Source organism: Oncorhynchus masou, chromosome 24 (assembly GCF_036934945.1).
Source record: "Oncorhynchus masou masou isolate Uvic2021 chromosome 24, UVic_Omas_1.1, whole genome shotgun sequence".
NCBI lineage: Eukaryota > Metazoa > Chordata > Actinopteri > Salmoniformes > Salmonidae > Oncorhynchus > Oncorhynchus masou.
The window spans coordinates 40,159,365-40,173,307 of NC_088235.1; the positions used below are offsets into that span (position 1 = coordinate 40,159,365).

A 13,943-nucleotide genomic window follows, 5' to 3' on the forward strand; every position below is an offset into this window, starting at 1 on the left:
TATATAATGACGAGATACTCATGTCTCTGCTCTAACATTGGGAGTTGTTGTCCCAAAGGCGGGAAGGCATGCGACAACGTTTAGGTCCAAAATAAGCACATGGAATCGCATAGGGCTTATTTTGGTTGGATTTTGGCGAGAGTGAAACCTCTCGGTTCGGTCTTCCTCTCTGATACAATTATGGTCATTGTAGTTATTTTCCATGTTTCTACAGTGAACTAGGTTGAATATTTGCTTAATGAAAACTACGACTCTCTTTAGCCTAGCGACCTATAGAGTTATTTAAAAATATATAGTTATATTTAATTTTTATTTAACTAGGCAAGTCAGTTAAGAACAAATTCTTATTTTCAATGACGGCCTACCCTGGCCAAACTTGGACAACACTGTGATACATCCTTGATTTCATTCTAAATTATTTGATTTCTCTCTAGAGAAACGTTGGGTTCACAAAAAAATGAACTAATTGGAATTCAATTAATTGAACTGATGTTTGAAAATTAGTTGTTTCATAACCCCCCCCCCCCCCCAAAAAAAATGTGCTAATCGTTCAGCACTACACACTATACTTTTGATGGCATTTCTTCCACCGTGAGGCTTTTAAAGTTATATTCTGTAACACTTGAGATCTACCTACAGTATACAAGTCTGAGGTGATGATTTAGTTTAAAGTTGGTAACTTACTATTCAGACTCATTTTGAGATTTATATCATGGGAAATAAACTTTCAAACACCTCCAATCAAAACTCCTTTGAGGAATCAAGTGCGATATCAGGTGTGTTTGTTTAAGGTGTGTGTGTGTAGAGAGAAAAGAGAGAGAACGGAGAGAGACAGAACATTTGTGAGCGAAATGGCAGGTGTGTTTGAGTGTGTGTGTGTGTGTGTGTGTGTGTGTGTGTGTGTGTGTGCAGGTGCCCAAAGACAACTCTTCTCTTAATTTCTCCTCATTCTTCTTTTTATTTAGACCTACTCTACTCATCTCCTCTTCTCCCCTCCTTTGCCATCTCTCATCCTCTCTGAAAGCATGGGCCTTGATATGGCACTCTGACATTAAAGAAGCAGTGCACCTGCAAGAATCTGTCCCTCGAGGTGTCGGACAAGCACACCTGCCTGTGTTGAGTCGATATGAAGTGAGCACAGCTCTCAACCCTCTATCAAACTGACAGCAATGTCAATGTTATTAGAGTAGTATAGAGAGAGCGCTCAATAGAGGCCAGTGACCTCTCCTCTTCCTCACACTTTTTTTCTCCATTTACAGTGTGTGTGTGTTCTAACTTTACTATCCTTTTTGGTTTAAAAAGTCCTCATAAGGATAGAAAAACAAGGAACATTCTAACAAGTGGGGACATAACATTGCAGAGACTCCAGTCACCCAAGTCATAAACTGTTTTCTATGCTACCCCACGGCAAGCGTTACCGGAGCACCAAGTCTAAGACCAAAGGCTCCTCAACAGCTTCTACCCCCAAGCCATAAGACTGCTGAACATTTAATCATATGGCCACCAGACTATTTACATTGACCCCCACCCCCAATATGTTTTGTACACTGCTGCTACTCACTGTTTATTATCTTTGCATCATCACTTCTATGCATAGTCACTTCACCCCTACCTACATGTACAAATTACCTCAACGAACCTGTACCCTCGCACACTGACTCTCTACCGGTACACCCTGTAAATAGCCTCGTTATTGTTATTTTATTGTGTTACTTTTAATCATTTTTTACTTTAGTTTATTTGGTAAATATTTTCTAAACTCTTCTTGAACTGCACTGTTGGTTAAGGGCTTGTAAATAAGCATTTCACGGTAAGGTCTACACTTGTTGTATTCGGCGCATGTGACAAATGAAGTTTGATTTGATTTGCCGGTCTCCAAAAAGAAAAAGGCTATTTTAGGCTTAGCGGTTAGGTTTAGGGTCAGTGTTAGAATTAGGTTAAGGGGTTAGGTTTAGGAGATAGTGTTTGGTTTAGTTTAAGGGTGTCACGTTCTGACCATCGTTCGTGTGTGTTTTCCTTGTTTTAGTGTTGGTCAGGACGTGAGCTGGGTGGGCATTCTATGTTGTGTGTCTGGTTTGTCTATTTCTATGTTTGGCCTGATATGGTTCTCAATCAGAGGTAGGTGTTAGTCATTGTCTCTGATTGGGAACCATATTTAGGTAGCCTGTTTTGTGTTGAGTTTTGTGGGTGATTGTTCCTGTCTTTGTGTTTGTGGCACCAGATAGGACTGGTTTGGTTTTTTCAAGTTTTGTAGATTGTTGTGCTTTCATCTTTATTAAAGCTGTACAAAACTAACCACGCTGCATTTTGGTCCGCCTCTCTTTCACCAGAAGAAAACCGTTACAAAGGGTTAAGGTTAGGGTTAGGTTAAGAGTTAGGGTTAGGCTTAGTGGTTTGGGACAATACATTATTGGGTCCCCACTTCGTAGCAAAACCAACATGTGTGTGTACATGCATACACTGTGAACGTGTTTTAACTTTACTCTTCTCTTCTGCCAACGAGTAATGGACCTACCACTACTTTGCTAAGATCTCAAAATACATACGGGATAATGTGACAGTGTATGTGTGTGGTTGTGACAGTGTGCGTACGTGGGTGGGTGTTTTGTTAACGCATATAGTGTGTGTTGTTTTTGTTTATTCATATATTGAATCCGCACTTGTCAGATGTTAGGGAGTAAGAGCGCTCTGTTGTTTTGGTGAGAGGGATGGATGAAGGGAGTGGGGGCGTGTGGAATGAGTGTGAGCCAGCGGTAGTCCTGAATTAACCTTACACCTCGCCAGTGGCTGACAGGAGAGAAAGACCTCGCCAGGGGCTGACAGGCGAGAGAGTGTGAGAGAGAGTGTGTGTGAGAGAGAGAGAGAGAGAGAGAGAGCGTGAGAGAGCATGCGAGATGGACTGCTTTTATACCCACACGCATATGCTGTAGGTAAGCTTGTGTCTATGTGTGTGTGTATCCAGTGTGTGACTGGGCTAAAAGGTTGAATGGCTTGTCTGCAGTCTCACAACCATCTATCCTTAGGACAGACACACATTACTACAGAGTTTACACATGCATGCACACACACACGCACACATGCACGCACGCACGCACGCACGCACATGCACACATACACCCTTTAGCCCTTGACAAGAGGTCAGTAACAGCACTAGTTATCATAATCATTGCAAATATGTACATGTATTTGCATTGTACATAATGACAATACAGAGAAAGGTCTGTTGCTATTTAGTTGACTGTGTGTGTGTGTGTGTGTGTCTGCTACAGTCAACTCTCAATAAATTGAAAATAATTTGACTTGTGATAGTGTATACTAGGGCTGGGTGATATGGCCAAAACATTTCAGATTCATGGGTGATTCACAATATAAATAAAACATGTTTTACAGTTTCTCTACATAAGCTTTGATGTACAATTAAAAGTCAATAAACTGCATGGAAAATTATACCTAGGCTAAATATAAGCCTTATTTTATCAAAACAGTTGAATATTTTGTTGTTGTTGCAATAATCACTGATTTGGCTTTCAAGTGTGTCTATGAAAATGCAATGTTTGTTACAAACTCAAAATGATTCATGCACAATGCACACCCACTAATAAAAAACAACTTCTTGAAGCAGACATTATAGAAAATGAATAATCACTTAAGCAGAAGTCCATGTGCTAGTGAGTAGCCAGCTAATCTTTGTATTTAAAGTCTAGCCCACTTTTTTTATTTTACCAGGCAAGTCAGTTAAGAACAAATTCTTATTTACAATGATGGCCTAGGAACAGTGGGTTAACTGTCTGTTCAGGGGCAGAACGACAGATTTGTACCTTACCAGCTCAGGGATTTGAACTTGAAACCTTTTGGTTACTAGTCCAACACTCTAACCACTAGGCTACCCTGCTGCCCCAAAAGTAGGAAGTATTTGGTTGCTAACAAGGTAGAACAGTTCAACTGTTATGAATTTACCCCCCTGTGTATCTCCAACTGTTTGAACAACATAGCCTGTTCACTTTGCTAAGATATTGAAATCAAGTGACCTACCTGTTTGCGCGCAACAGAAACTGTGTAAACATTTTTATAAGAAATGTTTTGGTGTTAGTGGTTGTATTAATTTGGGATCTATCGCAACCCACAGCTGTCCCAGACTGTGTGTGGAATATTTATTTCTTTCACAGAATTGGTCAACTTTGTACTATGAGGGATAGTAGATTGACATAGGCTCGTGCTTTTGCTGTTTGTTAGGTCTATTCATCTTGTTGGCTGATGAAAAGTAAATGTGAACAGTTCTTCCAATATCTTCAAAATGCACCACGGAATTGGATAAGGACATGCACAGTTGCGTCCCTGATTTGTCTGTCTTCACTTATAGCCTGTGAGATAGACCCGATCATGGGATGGAGAGCCATGTAAATGGGAGGTGCTTCGGAGCACGCAGCACTCAGGGAGAAGGGAATTATAGTTATTATATTTAGCCCAAAGGCTCAACGGCCACTGGCCGCAAAAGGCATTACGGACACACAAAGGGGACGCCGCCGGAAAAGTCGAAGCATTATCAAGTGCTTGTCAAATTGTGAATGAGAGACTGATGATGTGTGTACAACCTGCACAAGAAAAAAAGTAGAGCTCATGCCTTTCAAGCAACTTTTTCTAAAACATCATTAGAGTCGCATCATGCAGCCACAAAACATATAGCCCAATGTTTGTACAACAACTAAAGTTACATTAATAACTCCAAATTAAGCATATAGGAGTACCTATTTCTTTGTTAAGAGCTCAACACAGACAAGCCGCATGTGCTCACTCCCTCTAATCGTTTGGAGAAAATATACTTTCTATTTTATTCAACTTTGTTCTTCTTTGTATTCTTCGTACTATAAAATAATACAAAATAATGCCACAGAATTTTGAGCAAATCTTGTCTGCTAAATGAACTAGTGTAGCCCACATCCATATGTCATAGCCAGATCAGGACCTAACATACGGACAATTCAGGGTATGCAATTCTGTTAATCTGAAATAGACTGCATTTTCGTCATATCATGTTTCTTTAGACCTGTCTAAAAATAAACAATGGATTTATTGTGAAGGCTATATTACATGGATTTATTAGACTTTTTAAAATGTAAATTTCCAAAGGTCTGCATCAGTGGCTTATAGTGCTCTGAAATCGGAGTAGATAGGTAGAGCGAATTTACCAGCTACGTCTATCAACAGTTGTCGCAGTGACATCAATAAAAATAAAATAAAATGTTATTTGTCAAATACACATGCTTAGCAGAAGTTAATGTGAGTGTAGCGAAATGCTTGTGCTTCTAGTTCCGACAATGCAGTAAAAACCAACGAGTAATCGAACCTAACATTTTCACAACATCTACCTTATACACACAAGTGTAAAGGGATGAAGAATATGTACATGTAGATACAGTGGGGAGAACAAGTATTTGATACACTGCCGATTTTGCAGGTTTTCCTACTTACAAAGCATGTAGAGGTCTGTAATTTTTATCATAGGTACACTTCAACTGTGAGAGACAGAATCTAAAACAAAAATCCAGAAAATCACATTGTATGATTTTTATGTAATTAATTAGCATTTTATTGCATGACATAAGTATTTGATACATCAGAAAAGCAGAACTTAATATTTGCTACAGAAACCTTTGTTTGCAATTACAGAGATCATACGTTTCCTGTAGTTCTTGACCAGGTTTGCACACACTGCAGCAGGGATTTTGGCCCACTCCTCCATACATACCTTCTCCAGATCCTTCAGGTTTCGGAGCTGTCACTGAGGCAATACGGACTTTCAGCTCCCTCCAAAAATATTCTATTGGGTTCAGGTCTGGAGACTGGCTAGGCCACTCCAGGACCTTGAGATGCTTCATACGGAGCCACTCCTTAGTTGCCCTGGCTGTGTGTTTCGGGTCGTTGTCATGCTGGAAGACCCAGCTACGACCCATCTTCAATGCTCTTACTGAGGGAAGGAGGTTGTTGGCCAAGATCTCGCGATACATGGCCCCATCCATCCTCCCCTCAATACGGTGCAGTCGTCCTGTCCCCTTTACAGAAAAGCATCCCCAAAGAATGATGTTTCCACCTCCATGCTTCATGGTTGGGATGGTGTTCTTGGGGTTGTACTCATCCTTCTTCTTCCTCCAAACACGGGGAGTGGAGTTTAGACAAAAAAGCTCTATTTTTGTCTCATCAGACCACATGACCTTCTCCCATTCCTCATCTGGATCATCCAGATGGTCATTGGCAAACTTTAGACGGGCCTGGACATGCGCTGGCTTGAGCAGGGGGAACTTGCGTGCGCTGCAGGATTTTAATTCATGACGGCGTAATGTGTTACGAATGGTTTTCTTTGAGAGTGTGGTCCCAGCTCTCTTCAGTTCATTGACCAGGTCCTGCCGTGTAGTTCTGGGCTGATCCCTCACCAGTGTTTCAAATACTTGTTCTCCCCACTGTACCTTTGACTATTGGATGTTATTACAGGCACTTAAGTATTGCCAGTGTAACAGTATAGCTTCCGTACCTTTCCTCGCTCCTACTTGGGCTCGAACCAGGCTCACAACGCCAACAGCCACCCTCGAAGCAGCATTACCCATGCAGAGCAAGGGGAACAACTACTCCAAGTCTCAGAGCGAGTGACATTTGAAACGCTATTAGCGCACACTCCGCTAACGAGCAAGCCATTTCACATCACATCGTTACACCAGCCTAATCTCGGGAGTTGATAGGCTTGAAGTCATAAACAGCAGAGCTCATGGCAAAACGCATGAAAGTGCTGTTTGAATGAATGCTTGAGAGCCTGCTGGTGCCTACCATCGCTCAGTCAGACTGCTCTATCAAATCATAGACTTAATTATAACATAATAACACACAGAAATGTGAGCCTTAGGTCATTAATATGGTAGAATTCGGAAACTATCATCATTCCGTATTTTATCTAACGGGTGGCATCCATCAGTCTAAATATTCCTGTTACATTGCACAACCTTCAATGTCATATCATAATTATGTAAAATTCTGGCAAATTAGTTTGCAATGAGCCAGGCGGCCCAAACTGTTGCATATACCCTCACTCTGCGTACAATGAACACAAGAGAAGTGACACAATTTCACCTGGTTAATATTGCCTGCTAACCTGATTTATTATAGCTAAATATGCAGGTTTAAAATAATATACTTCTGTGTATTTACATTTCTTAATTTTAAGAAATGCATTGGTGTTTATGGTTAGGTACACGTTGGAGCAACGACAGTCCTTTTTCGCGAATACACACTGCATTGATTATATGCAACGCAGGACACGCTAGATAAACTAGTAATATCATCAACCATGTATAGTTATAACTAGTGATTATGATTGATTACGTTTAATGCTAGCTAGCAACTTACCTAGGCTTCTAACTGCATTCGCGTAACAGGCGGGCTCCTCGTGAGGCAGGTGGTAAGAACGTTGGACTAGTTAATTGTAAGGTTGCAAGATTGAATCCCTGAGCTGACAAGGTAAAAATCTGTCGTTCTGCCCCTGCACAAGGCCACTGTTCCTAGGCCGTCATTGAAAATAAGACTGACTTGCCGAGTTAAACTGACTTGCCTAGTTAAATAAAGGTGTAAAAAAATAAAATAAAAAAATCTGCAAAATCTGCGTCCACAATTACCGATTTCCGATTGTTATGAAAACTTGAAATTGGCCCTAATTAATCGGCCATTCCGATTAATCGGTCGACCTCTAATAGCTACACTGTTTGCTATTCGGTCATGTTTCCGGTCACCCTGCACTGGTTAAAAGCAGTGGTTTGCGCTTTCAGTTTCGATTGAATGCTGCCATTAATCCACGGTTTTTGGTTTGGGAATGCTTTAATAGTTGCTGTGGGTACGACATCGCCAATGCACTTGCTAATAAACTCGCTCACCGAATCAGCGTATTCGTCAATGTGTTGTTTGACGCAATGCGGAACATATCCCAATCCACGTGCTAGACAGTCTCTTCTAACATTCTATTGAAATTATCACTTACACAGTGGAGTCTTCTGTTAAGCCATGTAGCTAGCTAGCTAAACAATGAAGCATAATCCCAACTCGTGACTTTACTACCCCGAATCAATCTGCAGGTAGCTAACCAACCGGGTTCAATGTTAGCTAGTTAATATTAGGCTATAACTAGTAAAGCAAATGGCTCTGAGATACAAATACTATTACTACACAGATTACTACACAGATCATACATGTACCATTAGCTAGCGACCCAGTCAGCTAACGTTAGCTAGCTAGCTAAAAATACACTTGAAATGAAAATTACTTTCTTACAAATTTAGAAACGTGTAATATCTGAAATGTACCTAGCTAGAGTATAGATGGATGGATGCTTCTACATCTCTGACACAGATGCCATGGTTGCCCATAGTTTGAAGATCCCCTTAGCTATCTTCCTCTAGAGCAACACTTATACAGTTCTACTACAGGATATTGTTAAAAAAAAAGTTGCGTTAGAAAGGATTACCTACAAGCTCAAATAGACAGAAGCATGCTACATGGCAGACCAATCCGAACTCATCTCTCGGCATGTCCAGCCCATTCATTACCTCTACCAATCATGGCTTGTGGGATGGTTGCGGTCGTTTTCGTTAGACTGAACCAACTAGGCTCATAATTTAACAATTGTATTCGTATTTACAGATGACACATACGTTTGTTATTAAGGCACATGAAAGTTCACTTGATACAGAAGGCATTTCTGCCCCCCCCCAAAACACCTTTTGATTAAAAAAATGCTCTCCTGAAGTAGTGACGCATGACATATGCCTAGTTTTTTGAAATGAGTGACAAATGTGGAAAAATTGAAGGGGTCTGAATACTTTCCGAATGCACTGTATATCATAAATGTATTAGTGCAAAAATGGATGTAGCAACTAAGAATTCTAGCTTTTATATATATTATGCATCATCAGTGAGGCAGACCATACATCTGTATCTGAAGATACATATTTCTTGTTTTATAATATGAACGTTCTCGACAGGGCTGAGTGTGTACTGGGAGTCACTTTTCCCAAATAATTAAAGATAAAAGCTAAGAACTTTGATGGTCCCTGTTGAGGGAAATGGCTCTTTACAATTTACACACACACACACGCACGCATGCACGCACACACACACTCTCTCTTTAAGGCTGTTTCTATGCTTTCAGATAATCCTCAGCCACTGTCAGCTGAACTCTCATCTCCTCCACAAAGCTCCTTACACGAGCTGAGGCTTGTCACACACACATACACCGACACACATGCATGCACACACGCACGCATGCACACAAACACACACGCACACACAAACACCACATGCACACATACTCTCTCTCAGTAGCCAAACACTCTGTCTACTATATTAGATAGCTTACTCCTGAGGGAGAGGAACACTCGCTTAAAATGTCCTGCCTAAAAGTCTGGAAGCCCATCAATCTGACACACTTACACAAACACACACTCACACATACAAACATACACATACACTCGCTCAGCATTCTTTCTCTGCTTAAATGAGAAGCCTTCCCCATGGAACAAAGTTGAGCTTCAGTGATAAACCTCTGCTTTGTGTCTCTCTCTCTCTCTCTCTCTCTTTCTCTCTCTCTGTGTGTGTTATGTGACAGCTCACAAACTATGCAGCACAATAGGTTGAGACAGGGGCATTATTTGCAATCACATAATTCTCTGCCCTCTGACTATACTCTGCTAGAAGAGATGCACACTGATGTGCTGTGATGCAGGAAGACACACACACGCATGCACACTCACACGTACACACACAAACGCACATACACACACAGCCTCAGCGGTTAATCAGTTATTTGGGAAGCGATGGGCCAATATGTGGCTAGTGAGTTGGAACCTCCTGTCTTGTTCCAGGTTTCACTGGGGGATCGATACAGGTGCGCACACAGATAAACACCTTTACAGTAACTGGCGATTACTCTTTTGACATCTTATCAATACACACAGCCTTAAATAATACACCCAGTCTGCTTCATACATCTCTCTCTCGTCTCCATAACTCAGCGTTTCCCAAAATCGGTCCTGTGGACCCCAAGGGGTGCACCTTTTGTTTTTTCCCCCCAGCACTACACAGTTGATTCAAATAATCAACTCGTCACCAAGCTTTTATTTTTTGAATCAGCTGTGTAGTGTTAGTGCAAAAACCAAAGCATGCAGCCCTTGGGGTTCCAAGGACCAAGTTTGGTAAATGCTGCCATAACTACCGCTTTCCATCACTTTGTTTCACACCTTCCCCACTCTCTCCCTTTTTCCTAAATCTCCCTGTCCTGCTCCATCAGTCTTTTTCCATCTCTTACACTCTCTCTCTCTCTCTCTCTCTCCCTCTCTCCCTCTCTCTCAGAGGACTTAGTCTTGCACATTCAACTCCACATAAGTCCAACTTTACTTTGAGCTGACACTGAGTCTAGCTGATTCAGTGGCCTCACAGCTAACCCTCTTCTGTTATATCCCTCTATCCCCCATCCCTTGGTGCTCTCTCTCACTCCATTCTTTATCCCTCTTCCCCCTGCACCCCTCTATCCCTCCATCTTCTCTCTTATTCACCCTTACCACCTTTGAAGCACTGAAACCTTACCTCAGTCAGCAATGTGGTGCTTACCTCTGTCCACTTTAAATCTCCTCTTTATCTTCACGCACTTCTATCCTCCCTCCCTTCCCCCTTCTCTCTTTCTGTCTGTCTCTCTGTAGGGCTGTGATGGTCCTGTAATTTTCGGTTATGGATGTTTGTCAGGTAAATGTCCACATTCACCATTACCAGCAGCAGTAGCACAGCTTTGTGTTGCCTAGAAACTGCAGTAAACAAGTCTATCATGCATCTTTTTCACACATACACTACCATTCAAAAATGTGTGGTCACTTAGAAATGTCCTTGTTTGTGAAAAATTTTTTTGTCCATTAAAATAACATAAAATTGATCAGAAATACAGTGTAGACATTGTTAATGTTGAAATTTCTAAGCGACCCCAAACTTTTGAACGATAGTGTATATATTCTGTTTGCTAGCCTTTGTTACATGCGCTGAATACAACAGGTAGACCTTACAGTGAAATGCTTATTTACAAGCCCTTAACCAACAATGCAGTTTTAAGAACAAGTAGCGAACAAGTAGCGATAATAGTAGCGAGGATAAATACAGGGTTAACACTAACACTAAATGTTACTGTCAGCAGAGAAGGCATCATATTTTTTTGCATGTTTACAAATGTACACTACTGCTATTGGGTATATTAGATATGTTTACATAAAAATACAACAAAATGAATGTATTAGAACGGTTCTGATGGCCATTTTGTTTTATTCATATTCTTCATCCATAATCGCTGGTGACATGGTTATACGTGCCAGTCCTAACTCTCTGTCTCCCTCTATCTTGCAATCTCTCTCTCTTACTTCCCATCTATCTCTCTCCCTCTCTCTCTCTTGCGCTCTCTTACTTCCCATTTCGCTCTAGCGCTCTCTCACTTCCCATCTCTCTCTCTTTCACTTCCCATCTCTTTCGCTCTCTCTCTCTTTCATTCCCACCTCTATCTCTGTTACTTCCCATCTCTCTTTTTCACTCTCTCTCTCTTTCACTTCCTATCTCTCTTACATCGCTCTCACTCACATCTAGCTCTCTCTCACTTACCTCTCTCTCTTTCATTCCCATCTCTCTCTCTTTCATTCCCATCTCCCTCTCTCTCTCTCTCTCTCTCTCTTTCACTTCCCATTTCTCTCTCTCTCTTACATATCTTTCTCCCTTACATCTCTCGCTCTCTTTCTCATACATTTCGCTCTCTCAAATACCTCTCTCTCTCGCTCTCTCTCTCTCGACAGTGTAAATCAGCTGTACTGAGTGGTGATTAGCAGACACACAGAGTAAAGGTGAAAGTCCTGCCACCCCTGTCATCTCCTCTTACAGTGATATATAAACCTCTGTTACAGATAGTGTCCGGTGGTGTGTGTGTGTGTGTGTGTGTGTGTGTGTGTGTGTGTGTGTGTGTGTGTGTACTGAAGTCCTGTCATATTCTCTCTCAGTGATCTACACACCTCTAGTTGCCATATCACACAAAGCTTCAAGTTCCTCGGCGTGCACATCACTGACAACCTGAAATGGTCCATCCACACAGACAGCATGGTAAAGAAGGCGCTATAGCACCTCTTCAACCCCAGGAAGCTGAAGAAGAATTTGGCTTGGGCCCTAAGATCCTCATGAACATCTACAGATGCACCATTGAGAGCATCCTGTCGGCAATATCACTGTCTGGTATGGCACACACACACACACACACACACACACACACACACACACACACACACACACACACACACACACACACACACACACACACACACACACACACACACACACACACACACACACACACACACACACACACACACACACACACACACACACTCTGATGGATTGATTCGACCTTGATAGACAACATGTTGCTGGGCAACTCATTGAGTGGGAGGATGCATAGAGCGTGTGTGTTTTCCTGTGTATGTGCTTGTTTCTTATTTAGAGAGGGAGAGAGCTGTATAAAATTACACATTTTACACCAACACGTTATTGATCAGCATCACGTGAACACAACATTATAATGTAGATTATTACTATTCTCTGAGCACTGACTGCCACAGCACCTAGACCCCCTTATGGCCCAGCTACACCACACAAGTGAAATCCACGTCTGTGAGAGTTGCGTGATACGGAGTTGATAGGCTTACTAAAGTCAATGTTACCTGCTACATCGGCATGTGCGTAAAGGGTAGACTTTGTGCGGCTGTTGTAGCAGCAACCTAAAATTAGGTTTGGATCTATTTTTCTTGGATCCACTCAACGTAAACACCATACAAAGTGCCTGAAATAATTGGTACAAATCCTATTTCAACACTTAAAAACATATTCACTCAGCTTCATAGTATGAAAATGTAATAGAAACATTAATAACAATAGTATGCTACATCTATAGCAGTAGGTCTACCTGTTTGCAAAACTAATATATACAGTGCCTTGCAAAAGTATTCGGCCCCCTAGAACTTTACGACCTTTTGCCACATTTCAGGCTTCAAACATAAAGATATAAAACTGTATTTTTTGTGAAGAATCAACAACAAGTGGGACACAATCATGAAGTGGAACGACATTTATTGGATATTTTTGCACGCCCAATTTTTCAGTTTTTGATTTGTTAAAAAAGTTTGAAATATCCAATAAATGTCGTTCCAAAAAAATACAGTTTTATATCTTTATGTTTGAAGCCTGAAATGTGGCAAAAGGTCGCAAAGTTCAAGGGGGCCGAATACTTTCGCAAGGCACTGTAAATGCAACTGTAGTCTTCCAAGTTCATAGTTGCAGGTGGGTTGTTCTACTGTATCTATAGTATCAATGCTTTTTCTAAACTTTTTAAACATTCAAACCAGCTGATGAACAGAAAGGCAATTGCAGATGATGGTCTACCTTGTATCATCTTTCGAGGCAGAGGATGCAGTAGACTAGACCCCTCCCCCGACCCTCCTTGAAAGATATTGTGATTTGACAGGACAGGTCAAAGTTGGCAAAATGTACGACACCCGTTTGATCATCAAAGTTGAGAAGCACGCTTTGCTGTATGACCCCAGTAATCCCCAATACAAGAACACTGTCCAAAGCAAAAGCATGGAATGCTGTAGCATCTGTCCTCGGAGAACCAGATATGTTTTGTCAGAGATATTGTATATAATGACCAGATGATATTGTCTCCGCTCTAACCATGGGAGTCATTGTTCCAAAGGCGGGAAGGCAGGCGGTTTGCTTATCGGCCTGCTTATCAGTCTGCTTATCGTTGCATTCCCGAGTGGACCCTCTCACTTTGCCTCTTCCTCTCTGGTTTTGTCAACAAAATTAATTTATGTGTATTTGTTCTGCAAAGTACA

General features: G+C 41.4%; 1 protein-coding gene across 1 annotated transcript in view; it reads right to left on the minus strand.

Moving 5' to 3' along the window:
- The window catches only part of LOC135512172 (zinc finger matrin-type protein 4-like), a 128,091-nt gene that overhangs the window by 9,949 nt on the left and 104,199 nt on the right, over nt 1-13,943 (minus strand). The window lies entirely within an intron of this gene.